This window comes from Anser anser, assembly GCF_964211835.1.
Source record: "Anser anser genome assembly, chromosome: 13".
In the NCBI taxonomy this organism is placed as follows: domain Eukaryota; kingdom Metazoa; phylum Chordata; class Aves; order Anseriformes; family Anatidae; genus Anser; species Anser anser.
In genome coordinates, this window is record NC_139734.1 from 15,211,666 (window position 1) to 15,233,480 (window position 21,815).

At 48.8% G+C, this 21,815-nt stretch overlaps 1 protein-coding gene and 1 long non-coding RNA gene across 2 annotated transcripts in view; one reads left to right on the forward strand and one right to left on the reverse strand.

Moving 5' to 3' along the window:
* The window catches only part of HS6ST2 (heparan sulfate 6-O-sulfotransferase 2), a 130,364-nt gene that overhangs the window by 46,648 nt on the left and 61,901 nt on the right, over positions 1 to 21,815 (reverse strand). The gene's annotated exons all lie outside the window — the stretch shown is intronic.
* The window catches only part of LOC310880730, a 28,110-nt gene continuing 6,463 nt past the window's right edge, over positions 169 to 21,815 (forward strand). Inside the window, exon 1 of the long non-coding RNA XR_014571869.1 lies at positions 169 to 21,123. This is a non-coding gene — a long non-coding RNA (uncharacterized lncRNA). The remainder of the gene's footprint in view (positions 21,124 to 21,815) is intronic.

The following is a 21,815-nucleotide window of genomic DNA, read 5'->3' on the forward strand; positions in this document are numbered from 1 at the left end:
GTGGAAATCAAAACAAAGCCATAAGAACCTCATTTCAGCACCAGTCTGTTTGCTGCCCATATAACTTTATGTGATCAAGCCTCACATAACTGTAATAAAAAGAACTCTGTAAACCATAGTTTTATAATACTAGAGCACGCATTTAAACAGCTGAGGAGTTCCTCCAACCTGACGGAGCGTACTGCTTCCCATTATTCCTAGAGACAGCAAGTCTGGGACGGCTTTCACAGCTCCTCAGTGACCAGCACTCGTCCTCAGCGGCCGGATGGGAACTCGCGGGGCAGTTCGCTCCGACCGCCCTGCCTCAGAACGGGAGCAGATCCCGTCCGAGCAGCGAGAGCCATCCACCTCTGCAGTGCAGCATCAGGCAGGAGTGGGCTGGGGGCTGTTTTGTTTGGTACACAGAAGTTCTACTGGGAATTTGTCGGGATTTTGTTCAGTTTTTGGGGTACCCCCACCAAAAAAAAAAAAAGGAAAAGAAAAAATAAGGAGAATATATGAACTGACATTTCAGGAGATAAAATACAGGACAAACAGGTAGCTCCTTAGAGTTGCTAACTCTACGTCGTATAACGTGCCAGACAGCCTCAGCTCCTGGAATCATGTGATATCAGAATCTGAACTGCCATTAAAAAAAAAAACAATTTCTACTCCCTAATAACTAGAAAAGGCTTGAAAACCTAAACGCTTGCTTGATCCCCAAACACTTGCTATAAGCAACTAAAGAAAACCCAAGTTTGGCTGTGATCCTGCAAAGCACTTAAGCGCATGCTTAGCTTTGTGAAATCAATGGGACTTTGTAAGCTTCTAGAGGATTCCAAGCACACGAGAGATTTGTGGGATCAAATGAGAAAAAAAATGATGGCCTTAAACCTTAACTTAATGGTACTTAAGATACTCTGATGCCTGGCTCATGATTTTTATTTTAAATGCTGCGGACTGAACTTCATATGTTTGCATAAAAACAAATATTTACTGGACAACCTTTAAAAGGTGACAGGTCTTTGTAGACATTCAGAAGGTGAGGGGATCTTAACAGGGCAGCTACTGACCATCACAATTCCAGTTTTCCCAGGTGGGAGTCTGGAAGGACAGCAGCACAAAAAAAAAATATTAAAAGAAACCCTCCAGTTCCCCATTGCCTCTGTGTTAATTACAACACTTACCAGTACCTTCAACATAAAAATCACTTCCATACACGTGCTACTTCAATCCCCCTAGGCTTAAAATGGAAAAAAAAAAATCCTACAGGATTGTTATTATACTTCACCCCAAACCGTTACAGCCTCAGTTACAACCTTGAAAAAAAGAAATCAAAATAACGGGAGCTCTCTACATTTTGAAGCTTTAGAAAAGAAATAAATTAAGATTTCAGTCAAATGTCTACCAGGCACTGAATGGCCCAGTAAGTCTTCAATCAAGGTGTGCATTCTTACCAGCTAACAAGAAGGAGCAACTATTAAGATCTCTGAATTAACTTAAACCGCTTCCCCCCCCACCAAATCCTACATTCATCACAACTGACATGCTTCTGATGGGAATTCACTATTTTACCATCTCCCCAAGGGTCATATCAAGCAGATACTGACAATAGAAAATTCAATGACACAACACTTTCTTCTTCCATTACTTCTTGCTTTTAATGAGTCTGAACTAGTCAGTCAGGGCCGATTGTCTGATGACAGCCAACTGCTTTTAAAGTCACCGTGGTCACAGGAGGACAGCAAAAGGGAAAAAGCAACACTTCTCCCACCCAAAGTGCCCATCGCACCATAACGCACTCTTCTTCCAAAGAGCTCAGAGACAAATGGAAGCTGATACAGTTTAAGGGAAAAAAAAAAAAAGATAAAAAAAAGAAAAAAACAGATTGCACAGAAGCAAAGGAGAGAGGAAGAACAAGTAAGCAAAAAATCCTATATTGTAAAGGGAGCTAAAGTACTTTCCAGCTGCTAATGAGGTAGACTAAACCTCTGCTATACCCTTTTTGTAAGCCTGACTATTTGCAGTCAAAAACAGGATCGAGAAGACAGTTAAAAGCCATTAACAAACTACATTTTGAATTATTGCTTTATCATAAGCTATTAAACCATAAACATGCATTCTACTAATGCTCGTTTCTCATGTTTCCCCCCAAATGTTATTTTTACTGCTGGATTGCAATGATAAACACCAGCGACTCTGATATTCCTTCCACTTGCTTTGAGAACGAAGATGCATTCCCCCAGCAATGTATTTACCAAGGCACCAATCACATTTTTTAAAATAAGTGGATTTGATGATGAGAACTGCTGAACAAATCTTCAGCAAATGGTGTTTATTGCCTATGCGAATGTTAACCATGCCACGCCAGCTGATATACAGGTCCTTAAAGCACTCGCTCCCTGTATTTATAGGTATAGCTCTCCGGCTCTGGACTGTGAATTAGCAGCTGAGCGAAGCCCTGCCATTTCCATGCTATCCCTGCACCTCCAGCGCTGTCATAGCTCGGGGCCAGCGCAATTTGCATCGCAGACTTGCATACGCTCATCCAAGTGCGCTTTTGCTGTAAAATTCATTCCTGCCTGAAGCTTTGCAAAGATTACAAAGTCTTATGTGCTGAAGTTGGTTTTCCTAAAGTGCTTCCAGACTACTTTAGAAAGGGACCTTTCTAAGCAGAAGAGTTTAGGTGATTTCTTTTCTGATGGCAGGCTAAGCAGTCAGTGCATGATTTGTCCAAGTGTGGTATGCTTGTGTGCCTGCGCACAGCTTTTCCCCAAGAAGCAGAAACTACCTTGCATTTTCTTCGGGCTATCCGATTCAACTTTGAAGTTGGCCCTGCAAAGGGTTGGAAAGGGATGATCAGAGACCCCTTCCAGCCTAACCCAGCCCAACTCCATGCTGACCCAGATCTACCTGCAGGCAGCCCATGCCAGCATACAAAACCTACAGCCTGGGAAGGCAGATGTGTAATCCAGTGCCTAGGAGCAGGACAGCATCGTGCACAAGTCCTACCCAAAAGGCAGGCAGGCTTAAAAGTGCTCTGGCATTGTAGGAAGCATGCTGTTCCCATTTTGGAGGCAGACAGAGCTTATTTTACCATTCACCCAACATGGGAACAGAGCTGAAATGGCTCTGAGCTCCTGCTGCCACTTTTGCTGCGGGCATTGGACGGAGCTTGCACCTTCCTCATTTCCTCTGAAAAATCAGTTTCTCCAGAAGCATAAACTTTGCACGCGGCAAGGTAGGAGGAAAAAAATATTAAAAGAAAATCTGAATATTAAAAATTTTAGAGTTATTCACTGAATACTGTCATCTAAATTAATTTTAAAAAGCCTGAATCCTTTTCAAACTGACTGTTTTTCTCTGACAAGAGCCTGTGCTTGCAGCAATCAAAGAAAATGAAGAAATCTCACACACGGTAAATATAAACCAAGTCAAGGACAAAGCTACAAATCTCGTCTTTGATGTGGATTTTGCAAGAATCCAGGAGATTTTTTTTTTAGTCCAGCTGATTAATGCTATTTTAATGTACAATAACTTGTGTTCAATAACCCTGGCCTTCCCTCTGAAAGGAGGAAAGCGTTTTACAGTTCAGTTTTTTACAATCAGTTTTGCAAAGGGCTACCACTAGATTGCATCCATAATTTTTTATGCTGACACTTCAGACAGCAGATGGCAAACTGCCAAGACTGAATTCAATGGCTTGCCTGAAATTGTAATGTTTTTGGACGGGGGGACACAAAATGTGGCCACAAAAAGAAGAAATGCGAAAAGAGCAAAGAAACTTCATTTAGCCAGGGCTGCTAATTACCCAAGTACGTACTCATACTTATTCCAGAGGTCTCCATCCCCTTTAAAGTCCTCCGACAGGACAAAAACACAAAATAACAGAAAGCCCTTCAGTCCTCCCTCGGTCACTGCCGATCCCAGACTGAAATTATTTGCACTAATAAAAGGAGGATGGAAAGAATATTAAACACCTGGTGGCCGGCATTCACAGCGCATCTCCTGTACCATTTCTCTGCAGCAGGAACTGGAGGAGGTGGGACCTGTCCCAGGTGAGCTGCTGCATAACGTGGCACAGGGCGGGCGGCTGGCAGGGGAGCACTGCTTGTGCACCCCAAGGAGAGTTTGCAGGTGGTCACAGCGAATTCAAACACTGCGGCATCCAGCTGCAGGGATGCTCCGGCAAAGGGGAAGGAAGAGGCTCCATGTGAAAAAATGGGTTGGATGTGGGGAGAGAGGAGAAGCCGCCTCAGTCAGCCGTAGGTTTTGCAACTCATAAATTTCCCTGTTGCAACAGGAAAACCTCTCCTTCCCATGATGTGCTCACAGGGTAGGTCTCAGCCCCTGGGAAACCCCAAGTGTTTAGGTTTAAAGCGCTAAGCCTGGAGGGACCATCCCTTTTCAGCCACGCTCCCAGCAGGTGACGCTGGCTGCAGGCAGCCCAACCTGCTTTGCTTCACCAGCATAAACCCTGCCTTTTGGGGAAGATGGAAAAAGAGAAACTCCTCAGCAGCTTTCTTTGCTTCTGCTTCATTGGAAGCGGCTCACAACACATCAGAAATGAAAATCAAGCTCAAAGCAGATAAGCTGAAGCTTCAAATCAATCTAAAAATTTTTGGCTCTACCTAACACGTCTCTGCTGTTGCAAAGAGCAAAACAAAAAGCAAGGGTTTTATTAGGATAAATTCCTTCCATAGGAAGGGCTTCACTTTTAATTATACCATTTTAAGGTTACAAATTGTTTTCTGGCCCTTATTCATAATTAAATATAGATGTTCTCCGAGCTTAATGTCAGTTTAAATTCAAGGCCAGAGAAAGTAATTTGTTTGCATGTTCAATGAACAAACCATTTCTTGCGGGTTTCAAAGAACTATGCTCATGCATCATGTATAAAGGTTGCCTTTCTCCAAGCTAAAAGGTCAAGCAAAGCAGACCTGAAATAGCACTTGGTCCTCTAAGGAGGAAGTGAGAGCCGCTGAAAAACATAAATTAAATCTTCCTGCTTAAAACATAGTAGTTGCAAGTTTTCCAGGCCAGCTAACGCCCCACTTGCTAGCATGATCTCAAATACTCCTACCCTGGCACGTGTCAATGCAAGCTGCAGACAGCAGGCTAACAAAGTTCGTGTGTTAGAGGCACATCTATCAGAGCAACTGTGCAAGGCCTTGGAATTACACTCCCCAGAGTCATTTAAAAATCGATGATGATGGTGATCCACAGCACAGAAGAGATTGGCAGACCAGATGTAAAAATGCCCGTAAAATAAAAATCCATGCTTCTCAACCTCTTTGCACCATAAATGTTTGCTAAATTACAGTGGATTGAAATCTGGAGCAGGGGACCTGTGATAAACAAACTGATGGGGACAACTCTCAGCAGGAAGTGGGGGCTTCCCACCGAGCTCTGCTTGGGGCAGACAGCACCAGGACTTCCTAAATGTATCTTTTAAAGTTGCTCCTGCTAGACCTGATGGAGTTGCAGTCAAGACAGTTTGCCTCAAAACTTCAGAGGGAACCCTCCTGCTCCCTGGGGAACCTCCCTTCTCCAGCGTGGGGCTGCCATCATCCACAGAGGCAGCCTTTCAAGTGGCAGGCTGGGCCCTCCCTCTCACCATGCCAAAAGGCACAAGAAATGCTTCTCCCATGAGAAACACCGAGTTACCAACCCCAGGTTTCACACATCCATTGTGCACACATCCTCTTCTAAAAGCATTGTTCAATCCCCCTGAAAAGAGCACTGGAAGGACACCAAAATCGCTTGCTTCTCAGTAATTGCTACTGCTTTTGCTTAACTTACAAAGTAAAGAGATTTTACCCTTTTTATTTCATTCCATTCATTTATTTATTTTTTATTCAGTTTGGCAGCATTTGAAAACCTGGCTCATTTCTTGATTTATTTTGCATCACTCTTCAGAACATGTTTTACCTATCAAATCCTCCACTGAGACAACGTAGGCACCTTGCCTGCACTGATACGTTTCCTGCACCTGGGTTACGCTGCTCTCACTGGAAACAGCAGGGAAGGCACGGGGGTGAAAGCACACCTTCCCAATTGCTGCAGTTTTGAGGCTTCCACAGGACTGATACAAAAAGAAGCAAAACTTTGGTGTTCCCTTAGAAATGAAGAGCACCGGAGAATGAAGATTCACCTGGAGAAGCAGACGGGCTGTGTGAGCAGGCAGTTTTATCGCCATGTCACTGTCCCTCAAGATCAGCCCTCTTTGCTACCAACCCCTAACAAGCCTGGTCTGAAAAACAGCCTGAGCTGCAGCAAACCCCGACTTGCCTTTCACTCGCAGGGCTGCGATGCTCCTGCCATTACCTGCTGCATCCTGGCAGCTTCCTACGCACGCCAGCCTGACAATGAGCATGCTATTTTTGCCCTTTACATAACACAGCGTTCATAGCTCTTTCTCCCTGTGCTCACAAGCTCACCCTTCCTTGCTACCCAGAAGACTCTGTGCCACCTCTGAGCATCCGCTGAATCACACTCTGCAAACACCGCCCGCCCCAGCTCCCTCCTCTTGCTGCCCTGGAGCCTTTGAGTTTTTATCTATTTCAAAGTGCTCAAAGGAAATCCTGAGGGGAAGTCGGGAGCACCCTAGCAGCCGTGATTTTGCATCAACATTTCTTCTGAACCTCGAATGAGATGGAAAAGGGACGGGCTCACTGCACGTTGGCTGCAAATACTCTGTACCTGCTTGCTCGCTGCCTTCCTCCCCGTCTCGTGCACCAGGCACTCACCGCAGAAATGTCTGTAGCCTTGCTACAAAACCTCCGCTAGATGAAAGAGCTCTTTAACAGATTGTGTGTGTCCGTAGGAAGGTACCAGTGCACTGATCACACCACGTTAGTCCCCTTTGTGGGTAATTTGAAGACAAGCTCGAAGCCTGCTGCAGGATGCTGGCACCCCGCGGCACGGTCCTACGGGCGATAGGACGGCGTGGTGCCCCGCAGCCTCCCCGCTCCGCATCGCCCTCGCACGGAGCTGAGCACGAGGGGAGCTCCTCGAGCTCCTCTGTGTGCTCAGGGCAAGAGGGGACATGCTGTGTGCAAAAACAGTTGGTTTCTCCTCAACCTATTCACCTTTATTTAAGTATTTCCCAATTGGTTGCACAATAAATTATTTGCCATGCCATTAATTATGCATTATTGACTTCATAGATGGCAATTTATGTTGACGACGGCAATATTTCCCTGTGCTGAAGGTGCTAGGTGCTGACTAGTCACCAAGAGGGATGCCGTCATCTAGTCCAAACAGAACGCTTCACACACATTAAACGCTTCAGGAGGTCAGATGCTAGCTTGGAGAAGACTTCAGAAACAGCAGAAGTGCCTAAAACATCCCAGCAAAATTCCTCTGAGACATTTCAGAACCCGTTTCCTTGCAAGAGCAACAGGGTTTGCCACTGCTGGATCATCTGGGGTTAAAACGGAGAGGATGGAGGAAGGGAAGTGACAGTTGTACAGGAAGCACCATATTTTGCTATCAATAGTTAATCTACTGTGTCACATTTCTTAGAGAACTAAATGAAATGCAGCAAGTGCTGTGTAAAATTGGAGCTAGGGAGCAAAATGATTTTGTAGAGCAAATAACTATCTCATACTGGCTGTTTTATGCCCTACTGAACAACCAGCAGTTTATGAAAACAAAGTTTCATAAATATCGAAGCAGGCTCCCCAGCAGAGGTTTCCTTCACGTGCAGCAACGACTCCACGGGTTCACAGAGCCAGACGCCTTCAGCCCAAGGCCCTTCGTCTTCAGACAGACTGCAGTGAGAACAAAAAGCTGTGCGAAGCGCAGGCCTTGCCCACGCTGTTGCCACTGCCCCGCAGCACGGTGCTAATGAGATCGGAAGAGAAACCTCAGCACAACAGGGACACCAGGAGAACTTCCCACCTCCAGCCCATCCATGACACGGACACACTAAGGCCTTAAAATCCAAACAGAAACAGCGTGACGGCTACACAACCTGACGGTGCTGGTAACACGCGGCTCTCTGTACATCATCAAGCATTGGTTTCCACATTCGAGTCTCATGCTGTTACCCAGAGCTCCGAATGCTGACCTGACCCATCTCTTTAGACCTTCCTCGTACAAGACGATGTTACCCGTGGCCTTAGCATGGGGGACTTGACAGAGACACGAACAGGTAGTACGTTCGGCTCCGACAGAAACCTGTCACCTCCACGACTCACCTCAGCTACGGCAGCAGAGTCAGTCTGCCTTTACTTACAAAACGAGGGCTTTTTGCCAGATGCTGTCAGAATTAGGCATTTTATTTTTAACACCTCAAGCAGAGTCCGTTAATTTTTTGAGGTGAAATCGTGGTGAATCTGAATTAACATCTACTGAAGCAGTCGGAACAAACACTTAATAAAGCGCTCCAGCACTTCCTCCGTTCCCCTCTCTCACTCCTCACCTCCGAAAACAAGCGGCAGCACCAGCACAACACACGGGCTTTGTTACAAAACGACTTTCCACGTGGATTTCCCAAGGATAAGCAGAGCTTAAGAAAAACAAACAATTACTGTGAACCACTTTGGGAATGCTTCAGATAACCCATTGCCAAGCCGGGGACTGAAGAATTATTCACTCTGAAAGCCATTTCACTGGAGGAAAAACACGATCTAAACGTCAGTGGGTCTGAGGAGAAGTGCTAACTGCTGAAGTATCAAGGGCCCTAAAAGCAACCCAACAAGATGCAGCTTTTATGAAGCTTCCCTGCAAGAAGTCTTCACCAGTTACAGGCCCTGCGAGAAGCGGCAGATGGCCAGTGGGAAGGGCCAGGTTTTTGCCATCACGTGCTGATGCCAGCTATATTTTATACTCCTCCGGACAACACTGCAAAATCCCAGCCCGCTGCTCTGCAGGATGTAAGGCTGACATTAAGCATACTGTCATTTTCAAGTCTCTCCTTGTCTAATAGAGCAAATGAATGAACCTCCTCGCATTTCTCTCCATCAGCATTACCAGAAAATCCCTGAGCCACCTGCCGCAGCCCAGCCTCAGCACAGGGCTGGCCGTTCGGGTCCCATCCCCACGTCCGAGGATGCAACGAGCCCCGGCGCAGCTCGTGCTGCTGCGAAGCACCAGAAACACCCGGTCGAGAGACAGGCTACACTCAGGACCTGCAAAAAAAAGGCTTGAATACCTACCCAAGGCTTTCGCAAGCCACCTGCAGTGGCTATCAGCGCTGCTCTATTTCGGAGGGTGCCCTGCGAGGGTCTCTGCAAACGGCCTTTGCCCTGCGGCGACGGGCAGGGAGCCCAGCACGGCCTCGTGTGCCAAAATCCAGCCCAGCTCCCAGGAGGCACGGCCAGCCAAACAACCCACACCCCCCAGAGCACGCCTTCACAAGAAAGGGACTTTTACTCGGTCCTTTGTTCCGAGCAGGACTCCCGAAGGCAGGCAGAAGCCCTGTGCACTCCCAAAGGCAGGGGTCGGCCTGGCCAGGCTTCGCCCCCAGCTCTGCTGGGCCCTACGAGACCCTGGGAGCCCGCGCTGCCCGCGGGATGCACGTTGCTAGCACGTCTGGTGTGGAAGAGAGTGAGTGAAGGAGAAGGTTGCTGTCAGCACCTGACTCTCCCGGGCTGACCCTTTGATAGCTTTTTGTTTTGTTTTGCTTAAATGATGTGATAAAAATCAGCAGCGAATTATGCGGCATCACTTGATAAGCCCAGCCCCAACTGTTCTTGAGAATCCCATTTTAAAGTTAAATTGGAGTTGGATCCTTTATCTCGAAGCTTTAATAAGCTAAGCCAGCCATCTGCTACATAGGCACCACTCTCCTTGCCACAATTCACCCTCCAAGGGACCGGGATGCTCTGTCCCTCCCCTCCCCAAGCGTAGGGGAGACCCAGGAAGCTCTCCTGACCACAGTCCTGCCCTCCCGCACAAGCGCGGCACCAGCAAAACACATCCCAGGGTCTCTCAGTCTCGCCCTTCCCTGTGCTGCAGGCAGGTAAATCAGCAGCTGTTTTTTTTCCCCCACTTAGCTGGCAAGCAGCAGCCTTGCTGACGGCTCAACCTCACTGGCGCCACGAAAAGGGGAAAAACACCCCTCAGCAGCGCTGTTGTAGAGCACCTCCGCAAGCTGCTTGGCAGAGAAGAGCAACAGTTCTCCTCGGCCTCCACTCAGCTTCGCTGGCTTTTCCGAGACATCTTTGCTGCGCTGAAGCCAGCAAGCCTCACATCTGATCCTCAGCTTAGCACAGGTCAGGTTACTGGCCCACATTGTCTCCTCCTGCCCCAGTGCTGCTCTTCCAACCTGGGAGGGTGATGGTTGCCTAACTGATCCCAGGGCAACTGGCCATCCTCTCCTGTGTGGCATCATCAGCAAGAAAACAGCTGTAGCTATTAACGGGACAAGGATTTTGATGGATGAACTGTCATGACATTGCTTGCTGTAACATTTCATACTGCAACCAGCTCGTTTCTAGCCAAATGATGGAAGAGCAAATCAGCAAAAGGGTGTTTTTTTTTTTGTTGTTTGTTTGTCCATCTGTTTTCCCCAGTACAGGCAGCATTTCTAAAATCTCCAGCCATGAATACTTGAACGGATAGCCTGAACTGACGCTTTTCTAAAGTGTTAACCACAGTTCAGGTTTCCAGACCTCCGGGGCTTACACCGGGAGCACTTTTCGGACATGATACCAAACATCCAGTGATTCAGGTGGGATAGTTGGGCCGGGAGGTAAGGTGAGCAACACCAACACAGCAGCAGAGCTACCTCCTGGTACCCGCAGCGGGGGCGCAGCAGTGGGACAGGGTGCACGGGGTTAAGCACAGGGTTGGCGTGACCGCAAAACTCAGCAATGCAGCACAGGGGACGCTGAGCTCAAATGTCATATTCTGAAAGCCGAGCAGACCACTGCTGCAGGATCGCTTTCCATTCGAGAGTCTGGAAAAAAGGACACCGCGTAGCACGAACCCCAACGTGCGCGTTCGTGTGCAGAATGGGAACACTTGACCCTCCCTCGCCACAGAGCGACAGACTTAATGGAGCCACTACAGAGGGGAAAAATAGCAATCCATACCTCTAACAAAAGCCTTTCTGAAACACTAAAAGGCTGCGTGCTGCGAGCCGTGCCAGCCCGCTCGGCTGCGGGTCCTGACTTCCTGTGCCTTGCTGGTGACGCAATCAAAATGGACAATTTAATTAATTAAATTAAAATGCATTAAGCAATCCAGCAGGAAGGCAGGGCTGTCTATTTCGGTTCTTCTGAAGTACCAATTATTACAGCAGGGGGAAAGAAAACAGCCATCATCATAGCCCCAGTGGCATTAAAAATAAAATCCAGGGGAAAAACAAGCGAGAGCAGCAGTGAGGCGCGATGCGCAGCAGCAGCCCGGCATGAGCCTGGGCGAAGAACGGCCACTGCAGAGAAAGCAGCGTGGGGACCGGAGCAAGGCAAGCCAGGTTGCTCTGGGACAGCACCGATGCACAGCGGTGAGAGGTGCCTTACACATACCCAAGGGCCAAAAACGAGTCAATTTCTCCTCAATTTGAAGCCAACAGATTGCTTTGACATAACTGGGAACACAACCTGGCCTGGGGAAGGGATCAGTCTCCTCGCTAAGAAAATCCATCTCTATGCCAACAGCGTTTTTAGGGAGGAAAATGTCCTTGGAAATGCCACAGTACGAGATCCCCCGCATCCCAGTTGGAGTGCTTGAGCACCACCAGAGCCAACCCTTCTGTCTGGCCTGGTGACAGAAGTGAAAACAAAACACATCCTCGTCAACTGATGCTGCACGTAGGAGGAGACTGACCGTCCCCAAAGTAAACAGCCTTCAAATTAAAGCCAATGCCTTGCACTAGCTCTTTGTTCCTTTATCTAAGCAGACTTTGGTGCAGGTGCTGGGACAGACCAGCAGCCAGCCCGGGGATGGATGAAACCCAACAGAAACCTGGAATACTGTCTCTGAAGGAGAAATCCCTTCCCGAGCACATTGTGCCATTCAGTGGGGCTCGCTGACCTGCTCACTACAACCTTATATCCAAATAAACAACCCCCAAAGGAGGCCGGGTTGGAAGCTGGCCCCTAGCTTAGGCCACAGCATGTTGTGCAATTGGTCCACGTGCCACGCGTTGCTCCTTTCCCTTGCCCAAACCTCCCTTTCCCAAGGCACAGGGCTGCGCAAAGGCCACCTCAATGCCACGTGCCCACGCAGGGTTCGAGCCAGTCGTCAGAGCCTGGCTGCAGTGGGCAGATCCAAGGAAGGCTGCAGCGATGTTTGGCTATAGCCACCCTCAAATGAGACCTGGAAGAACCACCAGGGTATAGCAGAGATCTCCCACCAAAAGCATCTTCCAGTGGGATGCCGTCTGCAGCAGTCCTCCAAAGTCAACGCGATCCTTCGCTCTCCTTCCAGACCTCACAGGTTTCCCCTGCGCTCCGGAAGGGCTCAGCAGGGCCATGTTCAGGCAGAAGACTGTACTGCTTTTATTAAACTAACGCACAGCATCCATTATTAGAACATTTATCTTCTGGTACAAGGCGTCTCATACGTATCTCCTCAAGAGCCACAGGCAAGAGATGCGGTCACGGGGACAGAACAGCTTGCTGAGATTTTACTTTTGCAAATAAAACAAGAGAAGGGACTGCAGATGCAGGATGCCACGCAGGTAACTGAAAGGACTGATTAGGATCTGCAGCTAAGGGTTCCTGCAGACGCAGGAGAGAGGTTAAGACAGAAAAATGTTTCAATAAAATAACAGTTTATAACAGCCACCTACACCGGTCCTGCCCCATCCCCCATCTTTTTGCAAGAATAAACGGTTTCTCCATTATTTTCCTATTTCCCATCCTGCACAGAGCAAGTACCACCACCAAGATCAAAAAGTTATTGCAACAGATCTCAAAAAATGATTCTTCCCCCATGTCCTGCAGACTTCTGAAGGAACCTGCAGAGCCATTATCAGTGCCGGCTCCCATCAATGAGCCTTTCATGTGCTAAAGCCTTGTATTGACACTCGCTTATTTATAGCAACTGCACTGCACCATTCATTTAAACACATCAGCATTTGTGAATAAAAGATAAAGTGGACTTTGAAGCATCAGCCTCAGAACACACCAGCCAAAAGCGGGATACAAAGCTCTCTAAATGTAAAGCTGTAACGAGTTATTGGCCCCCAGCTCCCTGTGACCTGACCTATACCTGCAGAGGATGGATCTCCGTTCTCCAAGCTTCCCTGTACAGCAGCAAACGGGCTGCAAGGACTCCAGTATTTCTTGGCTTCAGCTAGTTCACCTTTAAATGACAACTGCTCTTAATTATTTCTTTTGATTTAGTGTATTCCAGGTGCAAAACACCTGCCATAGAACTCCTCTGTCATCATGTTCAGTGTTGCCTGTCAACTTTTCCCTTATAATAACAATAGTTTTATTTAATCACCACCTCTCACCGAGGCTTACTAGCAGAAAAAATATATATATTCACTCAATGGGGAAAACAACTCTACTCCAGAGAGCAAACCAACCAAAGAGAGAAGGAAGAGTTCTCAGTTGCGGCAAACATAGCTAAGTTACAAGAGTGCAAGAATAAACCCAGAACACTGAGAAAATCCAGGGACAATATGAAAGTAAGATTTAGAGACCCCAGCCTGAAGTGCCTGTGCTCTTCATTGCAGTTCATGCATGGGTGAGGTCAATTTTTAACTAAGCAGAAAAAAGCGATGGAACTCTACAACTGGATGTCTGAGTGGCAAAAGGGCAAGACTGATGCCAAAGAAACCAGGATGCAGAGGCTGAACAACACTCAGATGAGAGCATCCAAGAGCATGGCCTTTTCAAGACCCCTCTGCAAACGTGAGAACCCGCTCGGTGCTGAAATAGCCCATGTCGGGGCTGGTCTCGTGCCAGCTTGGAGCAGCTGAACTTGGATTAATTTGGATTTAAGCGAGTGTAAAGGAAAAGAAAATCAAGCCTCCAGGGAATCAGCACTGACGTTCATATGACTATATGAAACACCTCACAACGTTTTATATTCCTATAGCTTCAGCTTTTGGCATCTGAGTTTTCAGTCAAAAAACATTTAAGTCTTAGTCATTCTGGAAGCAAATAATAAGAAAATAGCCAAAACTTCAATGTGACCCAAATGCAACCACAAAGTTCACAACCCAAGAAAAAAAGTTGAAAAGAAAAGAAGTTGCTGCTGCCTCAATCCTGGGATTTTAATGTTTCAGTCAAACATAGTTCATGGGCAGAAGCTGCTACGTGAGCTCGAGTCATGGTTGCTGCTTCATGGAGTATCACACACATCGTCAGTCGTGCAAACTGTGATGCAGCTTGAGCTTAAATGCTCACCCAACTCAAATCTCTTTGAGAATTGTCCAAGAACTTAATTAAGAGGCTGAATATCAATTTGGCCAAGCCCATTAACAGATGATCCTCAGGCACCTCTGACATGCCCCTGAAGTCGCAGCACGGGGTAGATCTCAATTCTGAACAGGGGGAAAACTCCCAAGCAGCCGTCTACATTGTGGCAAACACTCCAGATCCAGATGCGCACAAGTGGGTATACTTTACTTTGGTTGTATTTTTCTGGTCAACTTCTGGGTCACAACCAAAGGGTGGAGAAGCATACTGTATAGCAAAGAAACTCCATCTTTTTTTTTTTTTTAAATAACTTTTTTCTTGTTATTTTGCTTCTGAACAAAAAATAAATCAGAAGAGCAATCGGGAAAAATAGAGGCAACGTGCATGAAACACGGGAGACATCTCTCATCTCCAGTGCACACAGACCCCAGCCTTCACATGCTGTCAGGCTGTATCTCAAAATCTGGGACAGTATCACTGATGCACCAGACAAGGAGCAGTTGATTAGGATAAATCTTTACACGTAAATCAGCATAATGGCAATGTTTATAGCCACTGCTCAGCACCGCCAGCTGCTGCCTGAATCACATCAAGAGCCAGCATGGGTCAGGGAAGTGCTTCCTTCCACCCTCTCCTGTAACCCCTTTAAAATCTTCATATTCTTCTCTGTCACTGGCACCTTGCTATAGGTGGGTACCTGACCCATTTTTACAAATAACACATTCCTTCAATTAGTTAATTAGGAGGAAAGTGCTTTTTTTTTTTTTCCTGCAGCATCACGATACGTGACAAAATGCTGTGCTTTAGAAAGAAGGACATATTTGAAGCAGCTCATTACCTAGAGCACCTTTTTCAGCAGATACCACTGGTAGACACTGGCTTTCACTGGAGAGGGCTTTCTACAGGAACAGAGTAGGTCTGAGTTAAGCTGCTTTGCTCTGAGCTGAGCAGCACTCTGGCAGCTAGCGCGAGGGGCAGCAACACTGTGAGCTGCTCAGATGGTCTCACCTGGCACACAGGAATACAAATCTCACCTTTAAGTATTTTCTGAAAGCGAATTAGCAGTCTGCAGGCAACAAACTCGTTTGCTCGACAGCAAGTGCACTATTCTGTGCTAATGCACAACTCTGGGTCTAAAGGAGTACCACAATCCTGCGGCCAAGCACAGCAGGCAACCACTGCTGAAATCAATATTGCTTATCAATGAAGGGGAAAATGCATCCAAGCCTTTGAAGACATCTAAGCCTATTGTAATGAAGCTTCCTGCTCTAATCTAGCTTGTGCACACAACAAAAACAGTCAGGCTTCCGTTTGCAATTCCTGCATTTTAAATAATTCACAAAGAAATCAAGAGAGCTTATCGCAGCGCACCGGGAATCGCAGCAGACACGGTTTCACTGCAGCACTCCTCCCTGGGATGCCTGTTGCTCTTGGTTCTTAGGTCCCACACTTAGCTGCCCCGCACAGATCCCGGCCTTCGGGGCTGACAGCTCACCTGCAGGCTCAGGCTGCTGCTCAGGTGTCCCGCAGCACGGTGCCTCCTCAGCAACCCAGGACACACCGACGGGTGGGTGGAAGGTCCCCACGTGCAGGTGCACGTGCAGCAATGGGAGGCAACGTGATTCCCCCCCCCCCAGTTAGACACAGCCTAACTCCACAGCGCAAACACATCTTCAGTGCAACATTCTCCCTTGTTCTCTTGCGCTTTAGCATTCCCACTCAACCATGTCCAGCCAAGCTGTTGTTATTGGCCATAGCACTGCTGCCCTGAGGGCTGAATTAGTGCTTCTTCTACAGCCAGCTCGCTCTTGCCTGAAGGGCTGCCAGAGAGGGGGTGGGAGGAGGCTCCTTCCAGCAGCCACCCTCCTGGCGGGGACGCGCAGCACTCGTATAATGCGCTTTGAAGTTCCCAGCCTCCGGGTAGGAAGAAGCAACCAACATGCAGTTGCTCTTGCTCTGTAAACACCCAGTCAACAGACAGCGTTTCTCAGCACCGGCGTCTTCCCCGCTAGCTTTGCGCACACCAGAATTGCTTTGCCCTCCTCAAGGAGAGGCTTTTTGGGAGGCGAGGAGGCCGCAACCCTTTCCCTGGTTAGGCGCCTGCAGAGCCGGTGGCCCAGCGTGTCACAGAGGGGGCTGCCTGAAGCTCTACGAGGCCTGGCCCACATCTGCTGCAGCTTCTTCTCTGCACCTTTACTTTTTGCTTTCCCATCACACGCGCTCGCTGCCGGCAGCTATCTTTATTCTCCTTCCAGTTTTACTTTGGAAAAAAAGGAAAAAGTGGGCTTGCCTTCCCGGTAAAAATTGGGAAGTCTGAGAAGTAACTTAGCCCAAAGGATCCATTCTTTTCAAATGACGGAGAACCAAAGGAAATTGTTCCCATCGGAGCATTTCACCTGGTTTAGAAGCAAATTTGGTTCCTTCTTCTCCAGAACCCCCTGAGGACGTTCAGGGGTCCTTTAGACCCCACCGGCTGGGACAGGCCAGTGTCACATGCATGCAGCGCCAGCCCCACGGCCTCTCCTCCCGAGCCTCCGATGGAGGGACAGCAAACTGCCGGAGCAAGCTGCTAGCACTCTGCAGCCCATTTGCGTAAATCTCATATGCTTTCCCCTCTCCTGAGAGCCGCAACACTTCTCGGCCCCAGCCTTTTAATCTGCCGTTCGCATTTAAGCGTTCTGCTAATTAAACAATCTATTATAAAGTCGCTGCTGCAATGCCTTCCCCTCGTGTCCCCCTTGCCGAAGCAGGGCAGCGCTATTAAGCAACGCGAGCAGCCTGGCAGCGCTGACAGCTTTGGGAATATGATGGCGCTGGTCCCTGAGAGAGCCAGACCCCCACGGCTCAGGGATTATGCTACACTTCAACTTGTTGTCCATCAAAACCCAGAAAGTGATCTCACCCAGTAGAAGAAAAATCAATAGCTTTCTCTTCCAGCACCAGGGGATGCATTTCATCTCCTCTCCCAGGGGCTTAATCAAGGGGCACGATCAAAGACAACGCATCGGGGATGGTTTTGCAGCACCTACGGGTATCTGGCACTTCACAGTTTTATCCATGGGCCACTTCTCTGGGTCAGAATTCACTCCTGCTAAGAGGCTGAGGTTTGACCATCAGAGCATTGGAAGTGCCAGCACAGGTAAAGCCACATGGGGCACTGCCAGAAGGACGACAGAGCTGAGCTGCAGGCAGCACCAGCAACAACTTTGGTTCTCACCGAACAGCACCCAGCAGCATTCCTCCCCTGGCAGGACAACAAGCCTTGCACAAACATAGCCACACGCCTGTCACGTCTGCGAGACCAAGTGCCAGGGGTGCTACAGCGCCCAGAAGCACGGGGAGCGGGGCGGCTGGAGATGCAGAGTACTTCTTGGCAGGAAGAAAGCACTTGTAACCTATCACTGAACACCCTGCCGAGGCTAATTGCTGCATTAGACATCTGAACAAACAACACTAATCACCACATTAAACAACTACAATTAATGCTGTGCTGACAAGCTAAGTGCCACGCTGCACACAACGCCTCCATCCCCAGCGCCCCGCGCAGCAACCCCTGCCGCAGGTCAGCCGCAGGCTCCGAGCCAGCGTGGGGGCCGCTTCCCCTCTTACTGCCCGTCAGCTACAGCACTTTTGGCCCGCTGCTGGTCCCGCCGCCCGCCTGCAGGGCTACATCCTGCTCGGCACCGCGCAGGGCTGGAGGCAGCCCACCACAGCTCCCGAAGTCCGCCGGGAGCGATGCAGCACAGCCGAGCCTCCCGCTGACGGGGAGACGCCAGGGAGAGCTGGGCTGGTTTCAGAGCCTGGGGCTTGGCAAGGAATTTCATTTATTAAAAACAACAACAAGAAAAAGCCACAGCGTTTGTACAGTGAGGCCTGATTAAAAGCATAAATAAAACATTTTATGTCACATTGGATTTTCACACAAGGAATCAATAGAGTTTTGATTTAGTAATAATGAAGCGGAGAGCCCTGTTTATTACCTGTCAGGAGGGCAACCAAGAAGCACCAAAGGGTCTCACTCACTCTCAGCTCTTTTAAGCAGCCATTTCACACTGGTGGTATGCCTGCTACACCCTCACATAGAGGGAGAACACCCCAAACCAGGCAAGCGGACATGTAACTCAAACTTTTTTCTCCTTTAGCATTCACCCACGCCCTAGCTGGCTGGAGGTCCCTAGCCCTTTTATGTCATGGTTTCCACGTGCACAGATTAGAAGGGAACAAAGATGCTCCAGACGCAGGACCTGCAGCCAGGGACAGCAGGGACAGTGCAGCTGCCCCCACCGCAGGGTGCCCCGAGTCCCACAGCTACAGCCTGGGCACGCTGCCCCCTCCTGCACCTCCCCATCACCTGCAGGACCCGTGTCTGGGGCTGGCACCGTGCTGCCAGCTAGAAGGGGCCAGGGACACAGGTCAGCCAGGCCAGAGAGATGTTAAATTTTTCCCACTTTTCTTCATTCTCCCCCCAAAATGTGCTAGTTATCCAACGAACCCAATGGAGAGACAAGGCAATAGCTTTCCAGAAACAGTTCACGGGGAGCCCAGGGTGCTGTAAGACCAGAGGACAAGGCGTCGCTGGACCCCTTGTCTCTGAGCATCCATGTTCACCCTCACGCTGCTACTGCTGGATCAAGGCAGGAACACAGGAAAAGTGAAAGAAATCCGTGACGTGACCGCGGAGCCAGGGCTGTGCAGAGAGAGGGGCCCAAGAGCTGGCCAGGACGGCCGGCTGAGCAGCACACAGCGCCTGCAGCCAGCACCAGGGGAGGCCTCGCTGCTAATTACACACAGGACACAGCTCTGCTGGGCACTGCTGCGCCAGCAGACGTCACCGAGTGAGCTTCAGGCACAGGGGAGCACGCACAGAGGCAGGCGCCATGGCATTAGCACGGAACAAGTCCGAGCTCCGTGCATCCCCCTCTCAGGTTTTGTTTTCAGTTCCCACAGGATTCTCGTCACTGGGAAGGGAAAACGTGGAAGCACTTACTCATTGCTCATTTGTTCGTCTGCGTGTTTCCAAGTGAGGCTGGCGAGGGTCGAACCTGAAGATGCAAGAATGACACCAAGACCCTGCTTGGGGCTGTTCCCACATCAGCCAAGGAAGAGGTGCCCAAAAGAGAAGAAAACACCCCAGACCTCTCCACAACTTCCAGAGCGATTTGCACATCAAGTCCGCTCACGTAGTCAGCATCAGGTACACGGGACTTCCAGTTAATTAGTTTCTAATGTTATTAATTACCTGTCTTGCAAGCATTCTACATCAGACGTACAACGTTTAATTTCATACATAAGAACCCAGAGCACTCAACTTCCAATATTAATCGGGAGGACTTTTTTTAATGCCTGTCTCATTTTCACAGCACAATACTGGTACTTACATAAGAAAAGCTCCGCTACACCCTATCATCTGGCACTCCGTTATCATCAAGAAGCACAAGAACCACATGCTGTTGCTTAATTAAGTCCCTGTAGCACAGGGGTATGTGGGGAGGTTGTTTTGTTTTTCGTTAAGAGAGAGACCCCGGGGGGTTCGGCTCCCTGCAGCACTGCTCCTGCAGTGCCCCGAGCCCCTCCACACAGCACAGATCTCAACACTCAACAGGCAGCTTCATCACCACCACCACCCCTTATTTTTCCTGGATGTTTGGAGTCAGGGTTGTACTCCCTGCCTACCCTGATCGGGCTGCTTCACGGTTTATTCTGGGAGTCGGAATATTGCACATGGAGCGCAGTTCGCAAAACGCTTTCATTCCCTTTTGTCAAGGGTCTGCATGCTGCTTCCTTCATCGATTGCTCACCCAGAGCCTGAAGGGAAGCAAGAAACATAGCAAGGGTGTGGGGAAAACAACACCTTTCGGCACACTTTGTAAGTAAAACAAAAGGGCGCATCTCTCCCTGGGTGCATATGGACACAGAAGACGCCCAGATTTATTTGCACAGGTGTTAACGCCCGCAGCCTGAGCAACAGACAGAGGAACTGCGTTTGGCTGGTCAGCAGCCCGTGCTGATGCTGAAGACAGAGGAGCCGTGCTCCTTGCCCAGAGCAGTCCCGTGGACACCTGGGGGCTCAGCCCTTGCCAGCACCAGCACTGCGGAGCACAAGCATGCAGCGCTTCCCCGTGCTGGATGCTAACTTCAGGCCAGCTGGGTTTCATCATTGCTAACTTCAATGGAAAATCCCCGTGATACTCCAAGCCAAGGGCTCTCAGCTGTTTACAACAGCTCACAACCGGGTGAAGTACGATAGAGTATTGGCACAACTCTGATTACAAGGTGCTGTAGAAACTATGTTTCTATGGCAACACCATATTACAAAGCTATTTGGATGTTCATTAGGGTTTTTTAATTCTCCTGAATCTGCTTGGTCCATAATTCTCATTTTTCCCAAGATCATCTATGGGATCTGGGCTACCTGGGCAGCAGACCCTTGCTTTGCAAGACAGCTCCACTTGCCTGCCCCATCAGGGAGGGAACCTTCACTCCAGGTGTGGCAGGGGCTGCGGTCCAAGATTTTGCTCTTTATCTCAGCTGAGGCAGTCAAGAAAATAATGGCATTCTGCAGTGCTCTGAGAAACTCCAGTCGTGGCACATAAAACAATTTAGCCTGAAAACAGATTGAGAACAAAAGGCTAAGATCGTTAACAAAAAATAAAAAATAAAAAGACAGTAGAAAGGTTCACAAGTATAAAATCAAGAGAACACAAGAAAAATGCTTGCCAAACCACCACCACATTGCCAGAAGACAGAGCACAGCCATCTGCTGGAGCAGGGGTCCCACAAAGCAACAGGGCAAACACAGCACTGCTTATGCGAGGTAAGCCTTTGTTTCAAGAAAAAAAAAATGCATACACTGTTACCGAAGTCCTGCCCCTTACACCACATCACCCCAGAGACACAGCTGCCTGAAGAGGGGCTCCTCATGAACCCCAGATCCCCCAGAGGAGCAGTCCTACCACATACACAGTGCCTTTCAGAAGCACAGGAGCTACTGAAAGTTACAAAATTAAACCCAACACAGGTTTTAAGAGACAAAGAAGTCTTCGCAAAGGCACCCTAGGTAGCCAACAGCTCTTGATTTTAATGCAAGCAAACGCAAATTAGTTCATTTGCACAATTCACTACAAATAGGAACTGGGCACCCAAAGGTTTTTGTTTGAGCTGCAACATGAGGGCCCAGGTCTTGGAGGAAGTCAGCTGAATGTATGGTTTTAAGTAATGTTTTTTTAATGCTTTCTGAACTTAAAAATTGGTGTTCCAAGCCCTGGGCCAGCTTGCCTGAGCCTGCAGGACATCCTCCTTCTGCCATCAGCAGTGAGTGCAGACAAAGCGCCTGCGCCAGCCTCCCTCCCTTCGAGGGGCAGGCCAGCTGGGAGGACGCTGAACAGGAACAGACACATCCTTCCCCAGCACAGCTGGGAAAGGGGCTGCACAGCACCGAGTTCGCCAGAAGAGCAACTGAGAACGAACGTGCTGCTCTCTGAGCCTCCAAGTCCCTTCCCCAGTCCC